This window comes from Peromyscus maniculatus, chromosome 5 (assembly GCF_049852395.1).
Source record: "Peromyscus maniculatus bairdii isolate BWxNUB_F1_BW_parent chromosome 5, HU_Pman_BW_mat_3.1, whole genome shotgun sequence".
In the NCBI taxonomy this organism is placed as follows: domain Eukaryota; kingdom Metazoa; phylum Chordata; class Mammalia; order Rodentia; family Cricetidae; genus Peromyscus; species Peromyscus maniculatus.
Genome location: NC_134856.1, coordinates 79513721 through 79536349, shown reverse-complemented (window position 1 = coordinate 79536349; position 22629 = coordinate 79513721). Strand labels below are relative to the sequence as shown.

The 22629-nt window shown below is 46.9% G+C and overlaps 1 pseudogene; it reads right to left on the bottom strand.

The window, feature by feature from the left end:
* Window positions 1-1460: 1460 nt before the first annotated feature.
* On the bottom strand, window positions 1461-4711 carry LOC102918493 (protein HIRA pseudogene; annotated as a pseudogene).
* Between the last annotated feature and the right edge of the window lie 17918 nt (window positions 4712-22629).

Genomic DNA, 22629 nt, shown 5'->3' with positions numbered 1-22629 from the left:
GGGTCAGGGTGTGTTTCTTTGTCTCTGGTTTCGGGTCAGGGTGTGTTTCTCTGGCTGCCCCTTTTACCCTACTTTATTCTCAACATAGATGGATGATCATCTTTGGCTGATTGCCCCATTGATTTTGAGCCCGTTCCTCCTCCAGGAGTAAATGGTCAAAAGATTTGCAAGGCTTCATTTTTTTTTTTTGAAACAGGGTCTCCTTATGTAGTCCTGGCTATCCTGTAATTTTCTATGTAGACTAGGTTGGCCTTGAACTCACAGATCTTTTAGCCTTCTGCTCCCAAGTGCTTAGCCTGGCTAAGGCTGACCTTTTTTTTCTGCTTTTCTGTCTGCCACTCTATTTTCTTAGGCAACATCAGACATGTACTTCTGATGACCCTTGCCATAGATGGCTGTCACTTAACTGGAGATTTGGATGCTGCCCATATAGTTACAATGGCTTGCTTGTGTCTTACGGGTAAATCGTTGACCATTAACAATCTTGGATTCTTCCAGATGGCATGATGGCCACACTTAGCAAAATACTACTACTACTACTACTACTACTAATAATAATAATAATAATAATAATAATGTGTGTGTGTGTGTGTGTGTGTGTGTGTGTTTGCACATGTGCCACGGCGGTCAGAGGATAACTTGCAGGAGTCAGTTGCCTCTTTCCATTGCCTAGGTCCTGGGGATTGAACTCAGGTCAAACGGCTTGATGGCAGGCACCTTCACCCATTGGGCAATTTTGCCAGCCCATGAATGCATATTTTGAATCAATGTAGTGTTAATCATTTTGCCGTTCCCTCAAGTGACTCACCTTGTCAGGACTATTGCTAAGTCAGCCTTTTAGAAGGAGGTGGAAAGAGGTAATGGGGATGCCTCAATTTTTTTTGGGGGGGGGGTATCCAATGCATGTTCATTTATTTTACACTTAGAAAAGAAATTGCCCTCCCCTTTGTCCCATCCCCTAACACACAAAGTGTCTCTTTTTACAAACATTTAAAAATTAAACCAAATGAAGATAGACAAGTTAATTTCAGTACAGTTCTTTTTCAGTGTAGCTGTCATAATTAGAATTTAAATTTCCTACAAGTGACCAATGTCCAAATAACTTATAGGGATATCCTGATCGACCAAAAGAAACTCCACATTCCAAGTTAGCAAATTCTAGTATAAAAATAGTCCATGTGTTAGAACGGCTTCGCTTTCACACAGGCGTCCGTCTGTCCATCCGCTGACTGCAGACTCCTAACGCTCCCAGGCTCTTGCTCTCACAGATGGCTCATTTGTCAGAGCTGAAGCAGCATGGCACCCGCCAGGGCAGGAGCCAGTGTCTCCCTTGGGGCCGAGCCTGAGACAGGCTCAGGAGACCGCTGCCGGCCCCAGGGCAGCGAGGCAGAGCCCCAGTCCCAGCCCCAGCCCCACAGTTGGGCCTGTGGAAGGGCAAGCTGCCCCCTTTTGGAGTCATCCCAGGCCTGGGACATAGGGTATGTATGTCCACCCAGGGAACTGGGCCTGTGCTGGTGCAGCCCAATATACCTTCTGCCAAGTTCTGTCTTTCCACTACCACCCTGACAGGTGGGGGCTAGCCCCTGGCACCCGCCAGTGGCAAGAGTGTGGCCATGTCCCTGCCGAGGCTGGGGCAAGCCAGGGCAGGCTACCTGTCTCTCAGGATGTCCAGCTGTTCCTGGCACTCAGTAAAGAGGCGCTGGAATCGAAGATTCTGCCCGATGACTGGCAGCAGTTCCTTCAGCAGCTCCCTCTTCCGCAGGCCCACTACTGTTGACTCCCACTGGCTTCCAGTGGAGCAGTGAACTGGACCCAGCAACTCTTTGCATAGTTCTCGGAGTCGGGATTCAAACCCTTCGTTCACAAGGTACTGAGCATAGAGGAGGAGCCAGTGGTGGTACTCAGGGCTTGACTGCAGGGTAAGTGCCGCGGCAACCTGGTTCTCTAGGAAGGCCAGTGTAGTCTCCTGCTGCACCACACGAGGCACAGAGAAGAGCCGGGCAGCTTGCCTTCCAGAGTTGGAGCTGCGGCCCTGAATCATGGCTAACGGTCCTGAACACAGCATGGCGTCCTGGGATGGTGGGCTGCTCCTGAAGTCTGCACACTGGGCCAGTGAATCTGGCTTGTCAGAAACCAGGTTCCACGTGGAGAGGGATGGATTAAAGCAGTATGCTTTCCCATCGGACAAGCTCACCACTGGGACTCCATGCTGTGTTAGCAAGACCTGTGACACCGTCGTCGCGTCACTTCCTGACAAGATGGAGTGCAGAGACTCTTCTTTCACCACAACCACCTGCCTGCGAACATCCCAGACGGAGAGTGTGGCTGCAGCGGTGAGTGCCATGACGAAGGGGCCGGTACAGCGCAGAGTTGAGATTGGAGCTGGAAGGAGGATGGGAGGGAGAAGACGGCGGCCACAAGCAGAGAACAAGGACAGCAGCCTCTTTTCACAGGCAACGCATACCACATCACAGCTGCCAGCAGCAGTGAGGACTCGGCTGGTGAGCACCGTCTCCCACTCCTTCCCTTCTCGGCCGCACTTCAGGCGGCTGAACCTTATCCCCCCCGCGGCGGCGGCGGCGGTCACTTCATTTTCCACCTCAATGTACATGGAAGGGTCAGAGCTCACCTGGAGGGTGAACGCTCTCTGCGGGCCTGGAATCGGCAGCCTTGGTGCAAGAGCTGGTGCAGACAGACACACGGCCTCCTTCTCTGCAGACAGGGCAGCTGGAAACTGGACAGGCAGAGACATGGGCAAGAGACGAGAATCCTTCTGAGGGAGACCTTTCTTCTTCCTCTTCTTCTTTTCCACCGTCTCTACCTCAAGCTCAAGTTTCCGCTTGGGTAGTGAAGAGGGCTTGGCCAGGTGGACCTTCTTGTCACTGTCACTACTACTGCTCTTCAGGAGGTCCCAGGGTCTCAGCTCTCCCCCAAGGTTCTGCTCTTTGAGCCTTTCAATAGCTGTTGGGATCACACTGGTCAAGGGAGGAGCACCCGGTGTGGCTTTGGACCGCTCTGCGACTCGGGAGTCAACTGCGTTCATGGGTTCGATCTTGGATGGGGTTGTGAACATGGAGGGTGATGGTGCAGCAGGAGTAGAGGCCACACTGTCCTCACGGACAGACTCGCCTGTAGGCCTGGCGCCAGTGGCTGCCACTGGCTCTGTGCAGGGCTTGGAGGCGCCCAAGGAGGGGGTACTGGGATCCAGTGGCAGTAGCTGCTGACCGCTAGGAGAGGAGAGCATGGTGTCTGCCAGGGAGCTGGAGAGTGGGATGCTGTTAAAGCATGCCGCGGAGAAGTCTCCAGTGTCCAGCTGTGCTATGCAGAGAGGCGTGATTCTCCTCCGACCATCTGCTGTCCGTGTTTCCACTTGTTTCTTCAGAAGACTCTTCCCGACATCTCCCAGACTTTCTCCATTGACCACACCGGTGACGGAGGATGCCGAGCTTGTCTCCCTAGCCGTGGCATTCTTCTGGTCCGACTGTTGCTGTCTCCGCTGGTACTTGAGCACTTCGGGGTTCTCAATTACAGCTGTGGAAAGCTGGGCCTCGGTCATGATTGCCAGGCTCTTGCCGTAGGTGGTCCGGTGAATGTGGCCCTTTTCCTCCTCACTCAGGGGGTCTCCAAGTTCATCCTGGGAGAAATCAAGGAATGCCACAGAGCCGTCCATGGAACATGCCAGGAGACCCATCCCGTTCAGAGTCCAGGAAATATCCATGATGGACTTGTCGAACAGCTCATGGATGACAACCAGAGGCCGCTGGAAACACGTGAGCCAAACAGAGAGGGAGCGGTCCTTGCTGCCAACGGCACAGCAGCAGTATGAGCCGCTGGGCTTTGCAGACCTCCCATTCTTCTGCTTCCTTTTGAAGATTTTGGGGTTGAATTTCACAACAGTCACAGCTTTCCGGTGCCCCACGAAGTCCATGTTGGTCTTCCAGCCCTCTCGTTCAATGATCTGAGCAGTGGGGCCAGAGTTATTCATGGCATGGGCAGATACCAGGTAATGGCCATCAGGGGACCAACTAGGCCGGAGTACGTGGGTCGTCCCTCCACACTCATCAAAGGGTTTGGTGATGCTGGTCTCCAGCTGCCAGTCTAGCGTTCTCCATACCTTCAAGCTTCGGTCATCAGCTTGAGAGGCAATGTATTTACCAACAGGGTCCCAAGTCAACCCTTTCACCAAGCCAGAATGACCCCTCAGAGTTGCAAGAATTTCTGGGAACTTCGCGGCATTCCAAATGACAACAGTGTTATCCACGCTGCACGAGGCTAGCCAGGCGTCATGGGGAGACCATGCTACATCCATCACATCACCTGAATGGCTCCGAAGGATGGAGACACACCGCCATTGCTCCACATTGGCAAGCTCACCCCTGGAGCCAAACACAGTGCTGGGCCCGATGTACGGAGCCCGCTTCCACACCATAATCAGTTTGTCATCTCCCCCGGAAGCTAAATACATCCCGCTGTTTGACCACCGCACACAGTTCACACAAGCTAAGTGATTGTCCATCTGGCAAAGAATCTTGGGAATGCTTTCATCCTTCTCGTCATCCTCCTGGAGGACTGGAGACATATTCCAGATCACAACCTTCCCAGAACCCTGCCCTTGTCCTCCAGTTGCAAACTTGGTCCCATCAGGGTGAATATCAACCGAAAATATTGGCTTGCCGTCGTGGTTGACCCAGATTGGCTTCAAGAGCTTCATTGTTAGGCCGCCGCGGGCCCGAGGCCACAGCCGAGTCCCTCAGTGCGCCTGGGCCGTGGAGCTGCTTCCTCCCACGCCGCCCACCCTCTGGCCCGCCCTTGCCCTCAGCACCTCGCGGGCACCATCGCCAGCCCGCGCCCCCAAACGCTGCCACAGCCGCCTCCTGCTCTTGGCCACCTCTGCCGCCACAGACGCATCCCCTGCGCCTCCCCCTTCTGGTCTGGTTTTTCAAGACGGTTTCACTGTGTAATAAATAGCCTTGACTGACCTGGAACTACTTCTATAGCCTAGGCTGACCTTGAACTCAGAGATCCGCCTGCCTCTACCTCCCAAGTGCTGAGATTAAAGGCGTGCACCACCACCACCGCCCAGCTCTCAATTTCTTCTTTTGGGCTGGCCACTCTCTTCTGGGAGAGCCTCACGCTCTCCACTTAGAACAGAACCATTTCCATCAACAAGTGATTTCTCCACTGTGTTGTCCAGGGTCTGGTTACATAGGTCAAACCTATGGGAGAAATGGCCTCACCACACATGCATACCAAATTAGAAGGCGTTTCCATGGGAAACAACGAGGCCGACATTAGCGCGTCTCAAGTTTTAATAGTTCCCTCTGAGTTGTCTGGGATGATTGCTTCATATTTTGTTAGCATACTTCTGGTCAATCACTGGTGCTCCCTGGATTCTAGTACAGCCTTTGCCTGGTGGGATCTAAGGCTCTGATGGCTGACCCAGACCTTTGAGAAGCTTCTCCAGCTAGCCGTACTTTAAAAGCCATGGTTCTTGTCAGGAAGGCCACTCTCATGCTGCCATGTTCAGTTTCTCTAAGAAATAAATCAACCTGAACACCAAGTCAACAATTCTGGGACTTGCTTTCCTGCCACAAATAAAAAATAAGACCTCAAATACTGAGCATGCCCAGTGCTGGTACTTCTGTGAAAGACTATTTTATTTGATAAAGAGATTTTTTCCCCCAGTTGAGCATTCTAGTTGAGAGTCTGGGAATCTCTGCCCTTGATGACCTCATAGAGAGGTTTCACCTTTAGTCCAAAATTAGAAAAACATCCCAGCAGTGGTGGCGCACGCCTTTAATCCTAACACTTGGGAGGCAGAGCCAGGAGGATCTCTGTGAGTTTGAGGCCAGCCTGTTCTACAGAGCGAGATCCAGGACAGGCACCAAAACTACACAGAGAAACCCTGTCTCAAAAAAAAAAAAAAAAAAAAAAAAAAAGTTAGATATACAAGCTCAAACAAAATTCAGCCATCCCTGTAAAGGACTGAAGTTGTCTCTTTGTTCTTAGTAGAACTAATTCAATCATGCCCCTGATTCAAGATGAGGATTGTCATGCCTCAGGAGTCAAGACAAATCCTAAATATTGTATTTCCTTTTAAGTTATTTGGACCTTTGAGGACAGAAATCTGACAGCCTCAGGAGGTCAGGAAGTTTAAGGCTTTGATGGTATTTTGGTCTAAGATTTCTGTAGTAGGAATATATATTAATATAATGTCATCATAGAATGATTCCTGTGGGAAAACAATTCCCTAAAATCCTTTTTCTTTTTCTTTTTTCTTTTCTTTTCTTTTTTTTTTTTGTTTTTTGAGACAGGGTTTCTTTGTGTAGTTTTGGAGCCTGTCCTGGAACTCACTCTGTAGCCCAGGCTGGCCTCAAACTCACAGAGATCCGCTTGCCTCTGCCTCCCGAGTGCTCAGATTAAAGGCATGCACCACCACCACTTGGCCTAAGGTTCTTTTCTAATGCTCAAGAAAAAGGGTGGGATATGCCCCTGAACCCTTGAGGGAGGACTGGCCAAGTAGATTGTTGACTAACTCTAGTAGTTGGGCCCTCCCAGTCAAAAGCAAATGAGTACCAAGTGTAGGGTAGAAAGGAGTGAAGCATGTCTTTCAGGTCTAACGCTATCGGGGACCCACATGGAAGAACCTCATTCATAGAGTTCATTGTACTTGGTCTGGGGTGAAGAAATCCAGTGAAGATGAGTTACATAGCTGTCTCCTCGGCTTGACTACTGGAATGATTGGGATGTAACAGGGTTGGGATGGTAAGGAAACATTAGGCCATGTTTTAGAAAATTCTTGATGATTTAGCCTCTCTCCCTCCCTCCCTCCCTCTCATTGATTTTTTTTTTTTTTTTGAGACAGGGTTTCTCTGTGTAGCCTTGGCTGTTCTGGAACTCACTCTGTAGACCAGGCTGACCTCAGGCTGACCACAGAGATCCACCTGCCTCTGCCTCCTGCGTGCTGGAGTTAAAGTCAGGTGTCACCACCACTCAGCTGGCCTCTCTTTTCAATGGATGCTATTTTTATTGAGATAACCTTTTCCCATGATAATGGTTAATATTCATCATCAACTTGACAGAATCTAGAATCACCTAGGAAACAAGCTTTGGGGTATATCTGTGAGGGATTATTTAGATTAGGTTATCCTCTAGGATGCCTGTGGGGGATTATCTAGATTAGGTTATCCTCTAGGATGCCTGTGGGGGATTATCTAGATTAGGTTATCCTCTAGGATGCCTGTGGGGGATTATCTAGATTAGGTTATCCTCTAGGATGCCTGTGGGGGTTATCTAGATTAGGTTATCCTCTAGGATGCCTGTGGGGGTTATCTAGATTAGGTTATCCTCTAGGATGCCTGTGGGGGTTATCTAGATTAGGTTATCCTCTAGGATGCCTGTGGGGATTATCTAGATTAGGTTATCCTCTAGGATGCCTGTGGGGGTTATCTAGATTAGGTTATCCTCTAAGATGCCTGTGGGGGTTATCTAGATTAGGTTATCCTCTAGGATGCCTGTGGGGGATTATCTAGATTAGGTTATCCTCTAGGATGCCTGTGGGGGGTATCTAGATTAGGTTATCCTCTAGTGTAGTGGGTAGCTGTTACAACTTTGACCTTGAAACACTGCCCCTAGTGTAGTAACAAGTAAGTGCCACACCTGCCTATGACCTGCCCCTAGGATGCGGTCCAAATAAGACCCTTTAATAACCCAGATGCATACGTGTTTGCTCTCCGCTCTTCGTGGACCTGTAGGCTGGATTGCAGACCAAGTCAGAGTTCTCCAGAGAACTATGCTGGACTGCACCTCATCTCTCCCAGATCCCTTAGAGGCTGTAAGTTACCCCTGAAATAAACCTCTTTTAATTACCAGATAAACCACATGGAATTGCCTCACTAATTGTCGTTATAACTGGCGCTTGTGTGGGGCAAACTCCAAACCCCCCGGGTGGCCTCCACCCTCAGCCTCTCTGGCTGCTGAGGCAAACTTTCCATGCTTCCCCATCTCTTTTAAAACTCCCGCCCCTCCTGAGGACCCAGCGCTTACCCTGTCCGCCTACAGCCACGTGGGTACCGCTGCTCCTTCCCTGCCTCCCTCCTCCCCAGCTCGCAGGCATGTAGCAGGACCCCCACCCCCAGTTCCATGTAGCCACTGACTACACCGAGTGTGTGCCAGTTGACATGCACATGCGGGCGCCAGGGAGCATCTCCCTGGCGAGTGTGGTTTCCATTCGCCGTACAAGGGAGCAGCTGTGTCCCTGCCACGCAAGGGAATGGCTGAGTCCGGTCCTGTGGCAAGCTTAGCCCCCAGACGGGCGATTCTGCCCAGGAGTGAGCTGCTGAGATCGGCCCCTGGCCAACAGATTGCAATCTCCCCCACTTCACCGCGGGTGCCTGACCGCGTGGCTGCGCAGTCTTCCACGCCACACCACGGGGTGCCTGCTGGCGTGTACCTGCAGCTGCCCCATTATTGAACTTGCTCTGTAGACTATTTAAGCAAAAACAGGCTCAAGTCTTCGATGGGACCCACTTTAGCGTCACACCAGCAACACCTGCTGGCCGAACTGCACGACTACACCAAAAAACCATCGCGAGGACGGAATCACAAGCAGGTGAGAGTACTCGATAATTTTACACTTTAAAACTGATTAATAAACACATCAATAAAATTTTCTTTATAAATTTTGAATTTTTCTCAGAATATGGCGGATAACATTATTTCACAAGATTTAAGAACCTTTTTGCTTATATGATGGATGAAATATTACAGGAAATATAGGATCTTCATGGGGGTATATTTAGCGTACACCATTCTGGCATTTACCATAATAATTCACATAGCACTGAAAAACTGGTTTAATAATAATAACAAAGGTGAGTCATTACTGGGACTGATACAGGCTTTGCAAGGTGGCAACAGAGACTTACATAAAAAAGATTCTTTTTACAAGGTACCAATACAGACTTGAATAAACAGATTCTTTCTCTGGAATCTGCTAACCAGGATTTACAAGGTAGTAATAGAGACCTACATAACAGGCTCCTTGGTTTGGAATCTGCTAACTTACTACAAGAACTTCAGCCCATTAATAATAAATGTAAAAAGAGATTTTATTTTATTTTTATAATTATGAATACTTGTCGGACAGAACAATAGCTCTTCAGGGTGATGTTGCTGCTCAGACACTTTATAAGGAAGAAAGATTATCATTAACTGATAAAATAAGGTCTATGGAATCATGTATATTAGAAGAACGTAAAAGATTGCATGATGCCATGAGGAATCTGGAATCCCTTGCAACAGAGGAGGTTCACTCACTGGGACAGAGCCTAGGTGCTCATTTGCAAGCCCTGGAAAAAGCTCTCAGTAAAGATGAGAAGGGACCTAATAAGCAGAAGGGCAAGACCATATAGGTTGTAACATCTCCAGATGGTTCTCATACAGTGGCTTATCCTGTCATCATCCATGAGAGGCCAGCAGGTGAACACACCCTGAGCCATATGTAGAATATACATTACAACCTTTTTTTGTTTGTTTTTTTAGAGACAGGGTTTCTCTGTGTAGCTTTGCGCCTTTCCTGGAACTCACTCTGTAGCCCAGGCTGGCCTCGAACTCACAGAGATCCGCCTGGCTCTACCTCCCGAGAGCTGGGATTAAAGGCATGTGCCACCACCACCCAGCTCATTACAACCTATGTTGATGAGATATTTTTTAAAACTATGAAAGAACTGGTAGTCACTTATGGCATACACTCAACATTTGTAAGACAGATGTTAAATTCATGGTCTACCTCAAATAGAATCATACTAGATGACTGGAATCAGTTAATTTCAGCTGTTCTGGAATATAGCCAGCAGTTACAATGGAAAAGCTGGTTGAGAGAAGAGGCAAGGAATTTGGAACAACAAGGTAAAATCAGAGGTTTTGAGATCTCCCAAGATCAAATCCTTGGTGAGGGACATTTCAAGGATACTAATGTATAAGCCACTTATGATGAGCATACAATATCCCTATGCCATACAGCAGCTCTAAATGCTTGGGAAAAAATTCCAGAACCAGGAAAACCAACAAAGATATTTCAGGGACTGAAAGAGCCTTTCACTAATTTTTTTTTACAAAGGCTGACCAAGGCTATAATGAAAGCTGTGTCAGATAAAGGGTTAAGGCAAGTATTAACTGAGTCCTTGGTGTTTAGCAATGCTAATACAGAATGCAAAAGAATATTTATGCTATTAAAGGTCAGATCAGCTCCTTTGGAAGAATGGATTCAGTATACTAACAGTGTTGAGTCTCTTAGCCATAATAATGAGCCTTGGATAGGAGAGGCAATTTCCAGAGGTGGAAGAGGGCCCTGGGTACCAAATGCTTTAAATGTGGTACACCAGATCATATAAGTAAAAACTGTACACAGGGTGCTTCTAGAAGTAATACTTCTTCTAGAAATAACCCAAACAGGAGACCCCAACCTTCTGAATTATGTAGAAGATGCGGCAAAGGCTGACATTGGACCAATGAGTGCAGATCAATAATAGATATACGAGGCAACCCTTTACCAGTGGGAAATGCCTCAGGGGACCTAAGAGGCCCCCAAATTGAATGTGGTCCAAACATTTCCAGCCACTGTGGAGGAAATTCCTCTCTAGGACTGAGGAGTAGGAAGAAGTGGAGGAGGAGGTGGTGGAGGAGGGGGTGGTGGAGAAAATGGATGTAGAGGAGGTTGTAGTGGAGAAGGAGGTGATGGTGGAGTTGCTGGACTGGGACGTAGTGGTGAAGGAGGTGGTATTGGAGGAGGTGGTGAAGGAGGAGGCTGTGGTATTGGAGGTGGTGGTAGTGGTGGTGTTGGAGGGTTTGAGGAGGTTGTAGTGGTGGTGGTTGGCATGGTGGAAGATGTCGTGGTGGAGGAGGTGGTGGGGGTGGAGGTGGTTGTTGTGATGGTAGAGGAGGTGGTAGAATTGGAAGTGGTGGTGGTGAATGAGGTGGAGGAGTCTGTAGTGGTGGTGGAGGTGGTTGTAACACGAGTTGCTAAACAGTCTTATTAATAAAAAACCCAGAGCCAGATATTGTGGTGAAAGCTCAAAGATCAGAGAAACAGAACAAGCTAGCCACATTCTTACCTCTACGAAATCCTCAGCCTCAAGAGAGTGAGTTCCTGTTTCCTCGCACATTATATACCTTTTTCTGCCCTGCCATCTTACTTCCTGGGATTAAAGGCGTGTGTGCTTCCCAAGTAAAGTCATGAGACCTCAAGTGTTGGGATTAAAGGTGTGTGTCACCGTGCCTGGCTCAGTTCCCGGTGTGGCCTTGAACTCACAGAGATCCAGATGGATTTCTGTCTCCCTGAGTGATAGGATTAAGGGTGTGTGCCACCACTGCCTGGCCTCTATGTCTAATCTAGTGGCTGGCTCTGTCCTCTGATCCCCAGATAAGTTTTTTGGGGGTGCACAATACATCACCACAGGTGGTGGTGGTGGTGAAAGAGGTGGATGAGTTAGTGGTGGTAGTGGTGGAGGTGTTGGTGGTTTAGTAAGAGGTGGTGGAGGAGGTGGTGGAAGAGGAGCTCATGGTGGAGGTCATTGTGGTTGTCGAGGAGGAGGATGTGGTTTTGGAAGAGGTGGTGGTGGTGGTGGAGGTGGTGGTGGTGGTGGTGGTGGTGGTGGTGGTGGTGGTGGAGGTGGTGGTGGTAGAGGAGGAGGTGGTGGTTTAGGAAGAGGTGGTGGTGGTGGTGGTGGTGGTGGTGGTGGTGGTGGTGGTGGAGGAGGAGGAGGTGGTGGTTTAGGAAGAGGTGGTGGTGGTGGTGGTGGTGGAGGTGGTGGTGGTGGAGGAGGAGGTGGTGGTGGTGAGGAGGAGGAGATGTTGGAGGAGATGGAGGTGATACTGGAATAGGTGGTGGCGGAGTTGGAGGTGGTGGTGGAAGAGGTGTTCGTGGAAGTTGGTGGATGAAGTGTTGGTGGAGCCAGAGGTGGTGGAGGTGGTTTTGGAGAAGGTACTGATTGTAACACAAATGGCTAAAATTGTCTTGTGATCAAAAACCCGGAGCCAGATATTGGTGTAAAAGCTGAAAGATCAAAGAAGCAGAGCCAGCCACAGCCACTTTTCCACACCTTACCACAGCCTCTTACCTCACCAACTCTTCAGCCTGAAAGAGCTCTAGCGGAAAGGGACACTTCTGCCCAAAAGCCTTTAGTTCCTGTCGCCTCACACGTTATACACCTTTCTCTGCCCAGCCATCACTTCCTGGGATCAAAGGCGTGTGTGCTTCCCAGTACTGGGATTAAAGGTGTGTGCCACCACTGCCTGGCTCTGTTTTCTCTCCTAGACTGAGTCAATCTCATGTAGTCCAGGGTGGCTTTCAACTCACAAAGATCCAGACAGATCTCTGCCTCCCGAGTGCTAGGATTAAAGGTGTGTGCCACCACTGCCTGGCATCTATTTCTAATCTAGTGACTTGTTCTGCTCTCCGATCTTCAGCCAAATCTTATTAGGGTACACAATATATCACCTCAGGTGGTGGTACTGGAGGAGGAGGCGGTGGTAGTGGAGGAAGTGGTGGTTGAGGAGATGTTGGTGGATGAGGTGTTGGTGGAGGAAGTGATAGTGGAGGTGATGGAGGAGGTGGCGGAGGTGGAGGAGGTGGTAGTGGTAGAGGAGGAGGTGTTGGTGGAATTGGTGGTGGTGGTGGAGGCAGTGGCGGTGGCAGTAGGGGTGGAGCTGGCAGCCATGGCAGTGGTGGTGGTGTTTGGGTGGTTGGTTAGGATCATCTTTCTGCCAACAGTTTCTTCTATATATTAGTCATGATACCTCTGGAGTTTAGCTCTCCCATCTATTCCCCTACCTTAATACTGCCTTATTTTTCACATTTCATGTGTTTCTGTGTGGCACTTTGTACATATGCCAGATAGACAGCTCTGGTGGCTCTCTTGGAGGATCTTCTTACTAAACAGCCGAGTCTTTCAGGACTCAGCGCCCAGTGTTACTTCTGGATGGGGCTTATATTTCTCTCCCACCTCAAATCAGGAAATCACAGCTGGGGCTGCATGTGTGTGTGGTTTCGATACTGTGGGTTGAACCAAGGGCCTCATACATGCAAGACAGTAGCTCTATCACTAAGCTAAAGCTTCCAAAGTTACTCAGGCTGACCTTGAACTTATTCTGTAGCCCGGGCAGGTCTTGAACTCATAATTCTCCTGCCTCAGCCTCCTGTGAAACAGGAATCACAGGCCTCTGCTGTTAGGCCATCCTTGCTGTACTTATTTCTCTTCAATGCAGCTCTCTGTTTTTCTGCACATTTCAGCAGTCCATAACTTCCAATAGGATTTCTGATAATTTTGTAAATTTTCTGTCTTTAGAATAGTATCATTTGTTATCTTGACTCTTCTCACTGATGGTCAGCTCCTAACCTACAAGATTAACGTAGGAAAACTGAATTTTTTTTCAATTCCGAATGCCGTTTATTGAAGGAGGGAGGAGGTCTTAAATACAGGCTTACAGCACAATGGGAGAACCCTGGAGAGCAGAAGTTTGCTACCAATGTTTTACAATCTTGTATCTAAGCTGTTAACACCCATTATGCAGGATACACACACAAGGAACTTCCCTTAAGCATTCAAGAGGAATTAGCATAGGGAGGATATCAAGGTCAAGGTCAGCAAGCAAGGCAACAGTTACCCAAAACAGGGGCCAGGACCCTACAGGTTCCCCTTTTACTAAAAAATGAGCTTCTGACTTAGGTTGCATGGGACGTCAGCAGGTCACCTTACCCGCCATCAAGATGCCTGCCCAGGCCACATGGGCGCTCTATCTTAGGTTGGTAAGTGCCCCCCAGGCATTACCCATCTCTGAATACTCATTATCATACAGGCTCAATAGTGTGTGAGTTGCAGAGTTAACTGCTGCCAAAGATCACAAAGTGGCGTTGAGTTTGCAATCTGTGTGTTCAACACATAAAAGACCAACAGAAGTCCTAACCCACCTATAGTTGTGAGACCAAAATGAGCCATCTTAGAAATAAGACCAAAATGCTTTCACCCTAAAACTAAGGCCTAAGATTTCTCCTTTTAGGAATAGACCATTAGTTACTGAAACCAGTCAGTTCAGATTCCAGAAACCAGGAAGTGTAAAAGTACAGAGTCACAAGATAGTCATGAGGTAATGCCTGCCAGACTATGGAATGTCCTCTCCCTGGTTTCCAGGGTAACTGACCACAGAAATGCCCCCACCTGAGGGCAGCCAATGAGAAATGGTGGCGGGCAACCACTCCCTTAGAAGTAATTTCTAGAAGTCCCTAGAAGCGAGCCAATCAGAATTGTATCCATATTAGCACCCCTAAATGATGTAACCTTGTGACTTTTCCCTTTAAAAACTGAGCTTGTAGACAGGTGGGCACTTCCTCCAGCCTCCACTGCATTGAATGTATTGGACGAAGTCCCTGCCTAGGCTTGTATTGCTTTTGGATATCCAGAATTAAACCTTGCTTTTGCATTCCGGCATGCTCGTCTTTGGTGGTCTCTCTGGGGGTCACGATCTGGGCACAACATAGTCAGTAGGCTAAAGGCAACTGAGTCATTCCCTTCCTTAACGAGCCTTACTGCAAATTGGAGTCCTTGTAAGATGGTATCCCAAAAGCAAATGGAACTTGAGTTTATAAATTTATAATTTTCAAAGCCAATCAAAATGTATATAACTATTGAATTAAATTTATCATGCCCAATAGAATGAAAGATTAACTAACTGTGGTAGCTACTTTTGCTGCCAGGGTCTCCACTGTGCTAGCTGTAGTAAGCAATTATGAAATGGTAATCCCAGAAACAGTAGCAGTGGTGGCCACCACTGCTATAACAGCAACAATGGCAACAGCAATGTCAAATTCTCTTCTGGAGCATGTGGGCATCCACTGGCATGGATACAACTCCAGGAACACAAATTGCCAAGGCCCATTAGGAAACCTGAATTCTTATCCAATTGGAAACTTTTTGGGTCCAGCCTCTATAGTCTCCTTCCCAGGGGTCCAGAAGAGATGCTACCAATGGCGAGAATAATCTGAGGGAATTAATCCAAGTACACTGAGCTCTATAGTCCATTTACTTTATTCCTTTGAGACAAGATTCTATCTACACAGCTTCAATTCTGTACTCATACTTAGATCCTCTATATCCTTTTTTTCTCCTGTTCTCTCATAACTCCAAGTTCTTTTCTGTCTCCATCCTCATCTTCATCTTCACTCTTCTCCATCCTAATTCCTTCCCGTTCTTCTTCCCATGACTTGGCTTCAATCCCCTACTATATGCAAACTCTGCCCTACTGCCTTCTGGTCTGGTGAGGTAACTCTGCTCAGAGCTAGTAAACCTGCCTTATAGCTTCACTGCACCTGATATGCAAAAAAAAACCCTTTTGTTCTGAGTCAATTGCTTGTAATGCCTTCTGGGTCTGAGCTTCATTTGCACAAGAAACAAAGCTATGCACCTAATTCTGCCTGTCTCCTAGGCCTAGGAGACAGGTGGTGTCTCTGTAAGGGTGTTTATTTTAATTCAAGAGACTAGCAGTTGGTCCTTCTGTCTGCCATTTGTCTTGGATGCTTGAGAGCTATTTCAGATAAAATACATTGTTATAAGTCCTTGGGGAGCTATGGGAACACACATGAAATTCATAGCAGGAAACAAGCTAATATAGTAAAAGCAAAGTAACACCAAATACTCCCTGAGATTTGGCCTTTCCTCTGGAAGAATTCCCTGATTCTTCCAGGTATAGTTTTACTATATTCAGCTGAATTCTTACTATGTTCCTGCAGTTTGTAACATTACCATAGAACTCAGAAATTCCCTTTAACTTATCACCCCAATACTCCTTTCTCTGAGAGGAGAGAAGGTGCAATTGCCGCTGGAAACTTTTAAAGAAATTGTTTTGTGTTTTTGTTAGAAGAGAGAGGTCAGCAGGAAACATGTGGCATTCATAGAGCTAATGTGGGTGGGGGCAGGGAGCTCTGTCCTCCCACAGTGAAGGACTTCTAAAAATTCATCCTTTGATAATTTCAGACACAGGAACAACACATTCTGATTATGTCACAACCCTCTGTCCCTCTCTACTCTTCCTAGGTCCCCTTCCCAACTTCATAACCTCTTTTCACAGCTCACTGAATCCTATCACTGCTGTTCTTACTTATGTTCATAGTTATGGGGCCCTCAACTATGAACAAGGGCATCCTATGTTCATAGTTTCTTAAAGGACTTCTCCTTTAAGAAACGTGGTGGTTTGATGAAAATGGCCTCCACAGACTCATAGGGGTGGTCCTATTGGGAGGTGTGGCCCTGGAGCATGGGCATCCTAACAGGAGCCACTTTAAGAAAACTGGCTCTCCCTATCCCAGAAGCCCTCAGTGTGCAAAACTTCTTGGCTAAGTATGGAACTCCATGACTCCCTCTCCAGTCTGTACTGGCATGTTGCCGGGATTGAGATTGTGTAGGTCTTGTGTTGGCAACCACAGCCTCTATGACCTCACTAGCACAATAGCCTGGACTTGTTCAGAAAACTGTTTTACATCAGTCCTCCTTAATTTCTGTCTCTTACAGTCCTTTGTCTTGTCTTCCTCAAGGTTCTTTGAGCCACGTGAGGAAGGGGTATAATATCAATGGCTCACTTAGGGCTAAGCACTTCACAGTTACTCATCAATGAGGACATTTTTATAGAAACCAAATAATGTCCTAGCAGAAGACTCTGTTCTTTATGAAGTTTATCATCTTTGGAGTTTTTCTGATGGGCAAGAAAAAGAACCAAGGAACTCTAAAAGGAAAGACAGTAAGAGAGAAGACCAAGACCCTACTGGTCTTGGTTTTAATAGTAGGTTGCTGCTGATGGTGAGAGAAGTCTAGCCATATGCAGGTTGTAATGAAGGTGGAAGCCACCTTGTTCTAGCATGTATATCCCAGAATAAACTAAAGAACAATAGCCTTGGAAGCCCATGCTAAGTACCCCATGACTTTTGCTAAAATCAGAACATATCTTAAACAGCCTGGAAAGAAGCACCCGAGTATAGGATCAGTCTTCCAAAATGAACCTGATGATGAGGGTGAGGACTAATGAGATTACTAGTGGATAAAGGCCCCTGCTGCTGAGCCTGACAACCCAAGTTTGATGCCCAGGATACCTAGATGATAGAAGGATCAACTTCTGAACGCTGTCTTCTGCCTCCCATTCCCCGCCACACACTAAATTAAAATGTAATAAAATATCCTTAAAGATGGTGGGGATGAGAGTTGTTAGCTGTACCTCCTAGGAGAGAAAGCAGTGGAGGTGGGGCAGGTGTACTGTAGGAGCATGGGGAAACAAAGAAAAGGAATGCACAACATAGAGAAGGTAGGCAGACATTGAACTGTGGCATTCACAATCCTTGGAAGGCTACAAAGGACATCATGCCCTTTGCTTTAGCTATAATTCTGAACCAAGAGCTTTTCATGCGTTCTGTTTTGCTGCATTGGGATGCCGTGAAGAGATACAGAAGAAGGACTTCTCCTTTAAGAAACGTGGTGGTTTGATGAAAATGGCCCCCATAGACTCATAGGGGGTGGCACTATTGGGAGGTGTGGCCTTGTTGAAGGAAGACTGTCACTGTGGGAAGGCTTTGATGTTTCACAAGCTCAAGCCAGGCCCAGTGTCACTCTCTTCCTGCTGCCTGCCAATCCAAATGTAGAACTCTCAGCTACCTCTCCAGCACCATGTCTGTCTGTGTGCCACTGTGCACCCTGACCTGATGATAATAACCTAAACCTCTGAACTGTAAGCCAGCTCCAATTAAATGCTTTCCTTTATAAAAGTTTCCATGGTCATGGTGTCTCTTCACAGCAGTAGAAATCCTAACTAAGACAGATGTTGGTACCATGATACAAATTTTGTCCCTCACCAAATAAAAAGTGATAAAAATACTTGCCCTCCTGCCAAAATTATCAGCCCATAAAACAGATAGAAACGAATGTTCTCTATTAAGGATTTGAAAGGGGAGAATGACAGACCAACCTGACTCCATCTTAAGATTAAAAGCCATTTTGTTACAAGGTCAAAATAAGTCCATTCCTGTTTTATGTAAAACTTGGGTTTGGTCAATATTTTTTTTTTTATTTTTATTTATTTATTTATTTATTTTTTATTTTTATTTTTTTTTTTGGTTTTTCGAGACAGGGTTTCTCTGTGTAGCTTTGCGCCTTTCCTGGAACTCACTTGGTAGCCCAGGCTGGCCTCGAACTCACAGAGATCCGCCTGCCTCTGCCTCCCGAGTGCTGGGATTAAAGGCGTGCGCCACCACCGCCCGGCAAGTTTGGTCAATATTTTTAATTAGTTTTTTTTTTTTACATACTGATCAGTTTCCCCCTCCCTCCTCTCCTCCTTCTTCCCCACCCCTTCTATTCTCCACTCCAACACACTCCTCCTCAGTTTCTGTTTAGGAGAGGGCAGTTCTCCCATGGGTATCAACAACACATGGCATATCAAGTTGCAGTAAGACTAAGCACCTCCCCATGTATTAAGGCTGGGTAAGGCAACTCAGTATGAGGAGTAGGGTCCCAAAAGCCAGAGTCAGAGACAGCCGCTGTTTTCACTGTTAGGAGTCCCACAGGAGGACCAAGCTACACAACTGTAACATATATGCAGAGTGCCCCGGTCAGTCCCATGCAGGCTCCCTGGTTGTCAGTTCAGTCTCTGAGCTGTGATGAGCCTCGGTTAGTTGATTCTGTGAGTTTTCTTGTGGTGTCCTTACCCCTCTGGCTCTTACAATCCTTCCTCTCACTCTTCTGCAGGATTCCCTGAGCTCTACCTAATGTTTGACTGTGGGTCTGCATCTGTTTCCATCTGTTTCCATCAGTTGCTGGATGAAGCCTCTCTGATGACAATTGGGTTAGGCACCAACCAATCCCAGCACATCCCATAGGCAGGACAGACTGTAGGTGGAAGGTTCTGTGGCTGGTTTGGTTTCCCACTCCCACCACATCAAGTCTTGGCTGGGCACCCATTTTCTGGAATGTAATATGTTCCATACCCTATAATAGAAATATAGGTTTATACTCTGATAGCATGTTCTGGCAAGTAATCTTCAGAAGTCCTGCTAAGTTCCTACATGACCAAAGACACTTGGAAAACCCCTAGTCTTGCAGTTTTTTTACGTGACAGTTGAGAGACTGACATGAGGCTCAAAAGAGACTTTGAACTTTGGACTTTTAAACGGGGTTGAGATGGATAGACTATGGGGACATTTGGAGTTGAACGGAATGCTTTTTGCATTATTACATGACTGCAAGTGCATGGGGCCAGGGAGTGGAATGTGGTGGTTTGAATGAAAATGGCCACCATAGGATCATAGGGAGCGGCACTATTGGGAGATGTGGCCTTGTTGGAGGAAGTGTGTCACTGGGGATGGGCTTTGAGGTTTCAGAACCCCAAGCCGGGCCCAGTCTCTCTTTCTCCTCCTGCTGCCTGCCAGTTCAAATGTAGAACTCTCAACCACCTCTCCAGCACCGTGTTTGTCTGCATGCCACCATGCTTCCCACCATGATGATAATGGACCAAATCCCTAAACTATGAGCTGGCTCCAGTGAAATATTTTCCTTTATAAATGATGTCTCTTCACAGCAATAGAAACCTAACCAAGACGAGGAAGGGGAGCAAGAGGATGACTTGCCATTTCCCAACTCAGAAGGTCACTAAACCACAGGGTTTATAGCACACATGTTGCCGTTCTTGTGGCCTGACACCCTCTGGCCTCACACCAACCCTGGAAGTGGTGAGAATCCAAGCACAGGGCTGTCTGTCTGCGGTGAGAAATCATCTAAGAAAGAACTACACAGGAGCCCTGGGGAGGCCTCAGCTCAAAGCCTACGTACACATGGATATCATGTCATTGCCTTACATTACATTATGATCACAATGGTTTCCTGGAAAGCTGAGTCCTCTATGACTTTTTAAAAGATTTGCTTTGATTTTTAATTACATTTATGCCAGCGGTGGGGTTGTACACACATGTGCAGGCACCTTCAGAGGTTAGGAGAGAATGTTGAATCCAGCCAGAGCTAGAATTCCAGGTGAGCTGCCCAACATGAGTGCTGGGATCCAAACTTGGGTCCCCTTCAAGAACAGTATGTGCTCTAACCAATGGTCCATCTCTCCAGCCCCTCTATGACTCTTTGATAGTAAGATGTATTAGTTACTCATTGAAAATGCAACTATTGGAGCCAGGGCCTATATGTGGGCTGAGCTGATATGTTTAGTGTCCTCCTAGATTGTACATAGCCTTTTTCATGAGCTCCCCTATGGTCCTAAGTTTCCCTGTGTCCCGGCCAGCTGGCCCAGCGGTCAGGACAAATCTCGCCCACTCGCATCCCCCAAGTAAAAATATAAAGGCTTATATTAATTAAAACTGTTTGGCCATTATCTCAGGCTTATTACTAGCTCTTACACTTAAATTAGCCCATAATTCTTATTTAAGTTTAGCCACGTGGCTTGGTACCTTTTCTCAGTTCTGCCTTGTCATCTTGCTTCCTCTGTGTCTGGCTAGCAACTCCTGACTCTGTCCTTCCTCTTCCCAGAATTCTTTTAGTCTGCTTGTCCCACCTATACTTCCTGCCTGGCTACTGGCCAATCAGCATTTTATTAAACCAGTGTACAAAAGCATTATCCCACAGCACTCCCCACAGGTGACAGTATCTGAGAAGGGCAAGGGATGGTATGAGAAATCCTGCATTGACCCAAATCCTCTACATTTGGAGTACAGAGGGCATTGAACCAAGTAGTCTCATCATTGGACACACTGCTCTTTATATCTTTGGGAAGAACTTCAACCCAGAAACCAATATAGTGAAGTGTGTCTTCTGTGTTGGCAAGATAGAAAGCCAAAGGCTAGGCACTTTGCCAGATGGATCAGGAAATACATTGTCAGAGTCTTGGGCAACTGGAGAGATGTAGGAGATATCAGGAGTAAAGGTGGGTTGTGTTAAAACTCACTGGGGAGGAATGTGGGAAACAGAGCATATGGAGGTTCTGTGACCATTAATAATTTAAAGGATGGTAAAAAAGTTGTCCTAAATGCATGGGATTAACTTCAGCATCTTGATTGATGGCAACTCATTAAGAAAAGCTGAATTTTCTCATGTCTCCATAAGAATAACTTCATAGGTGATTTTTGAAGTAGTGAACCAGCTCTCCTACCATTGTCTTTCATTGAAGAGTGGAGAGCCAAAGACCTTACCTCTGGTTTGAATGAAATCAAGTCTCTAAACTCACAAATTGATCACTTTTAAGGTGAGAACTTAGTGAGGTCATTAGCATTAGCAAATTGATCAGGTTGACGTCTCCAGGAGAAACCTGAGATGACCTATGATGGTTCTGTATGGTCCTACTTTGTTTTACTCTAATAAAGTTTGCCTGAAGAGCAGAGGACAGATTAAACATAGAAGTCAGGCAGTGGTGGTACATACCTTTAATCTTAGCACTCCAGAGGCAGAGATCCGTCTGGATCTCTGTGAGTTCAAGGCCAGCTGGGCTACATGAGATTGATCCAGTCTAGGAGAGAAACAGAGCCAGGCAGTGGTGGCACACACCTTTAACCCCAGTATTTGGGAAGCACACATGCCATTAATCCCAGCACTAGAAAGGTTGAGACAGGAAGTGATATGGCTGGGGAGAAAGGAATATAAGGCATGAGGAGACAGGAACTAGAGACCCTTTCAGCTGAGGACTCGGAGGCATTCAGTCTGAGGATTCGTGGAGTTGGCGAGGTGAGAAGTGGCTGTGGCTTGCTCTGCTTCTCTGATCTTTCAGCTTTCACCCTGGTATCTGGCTCTGGGTTTCTATTATAAGACCACGTAGGACATGCAACAGTCTTGCTACAGTCTGCCATGCTGTGATGGCGAGAGAGAACCTTTTCCAGACCCATGAGCTAAATAAGCCTCTATTCTTTATAAATTACTCAGCCCAAGATATTTTGTTTTAGCAAACAGAAAGTGGAGTAAAACAGAGCCTGCATGTTCTTTGTCTAGGAAGAAGGGGAGTTATTCAAGAGCTGGCCAAGAGCAATACTGTAAGTCAGTGTGGGAGAGAATGCCTGAAGAGAGAGCCCCCTTGTCTCTGCAGCGGTGAACAAACATAGCCTTAAAGCTCATTTCGCATTGAGTTGTAGAAAGAAGAGTGTCCTTTAGTATGGTGTGTTTAGCAGAATTGCTCCTTAGCTCTTGAGAAACTGAGAGTCTGCAGTGTTTATGTGTTGTCTGTTGTCTTTAACTCACTTTGATCAACCCTCAAACTTCAAAAGCTTTATAAGGTGCCATCAATATTATTTTGATTGCTTTGATCAATATTTAGAGGGACCTCACCTCCAAGTCTCAAAACCTGAGGTTTTAACTTGTTATTGCAGGTGCCTCATGACAATTTCTTCACCCACCCACCCACCCTCCCTCCCTCCCTTCCTTCCTTCCTATTGAAACTTGCTGTTTATTTCCATTACAAGTTCCAGCTCTGAGACCTGTCCCCTGATGGTCAGACTCCATTTGCTGTCATTTGGTATTCTCTAGTTACACTCCCGTGGTATTTTCTGTCCTCTCAGGACATCCTTAATTCTTTTTTTTTTTTTTTTTTTTTTTTTTGGTTTTTTTTTCGAGA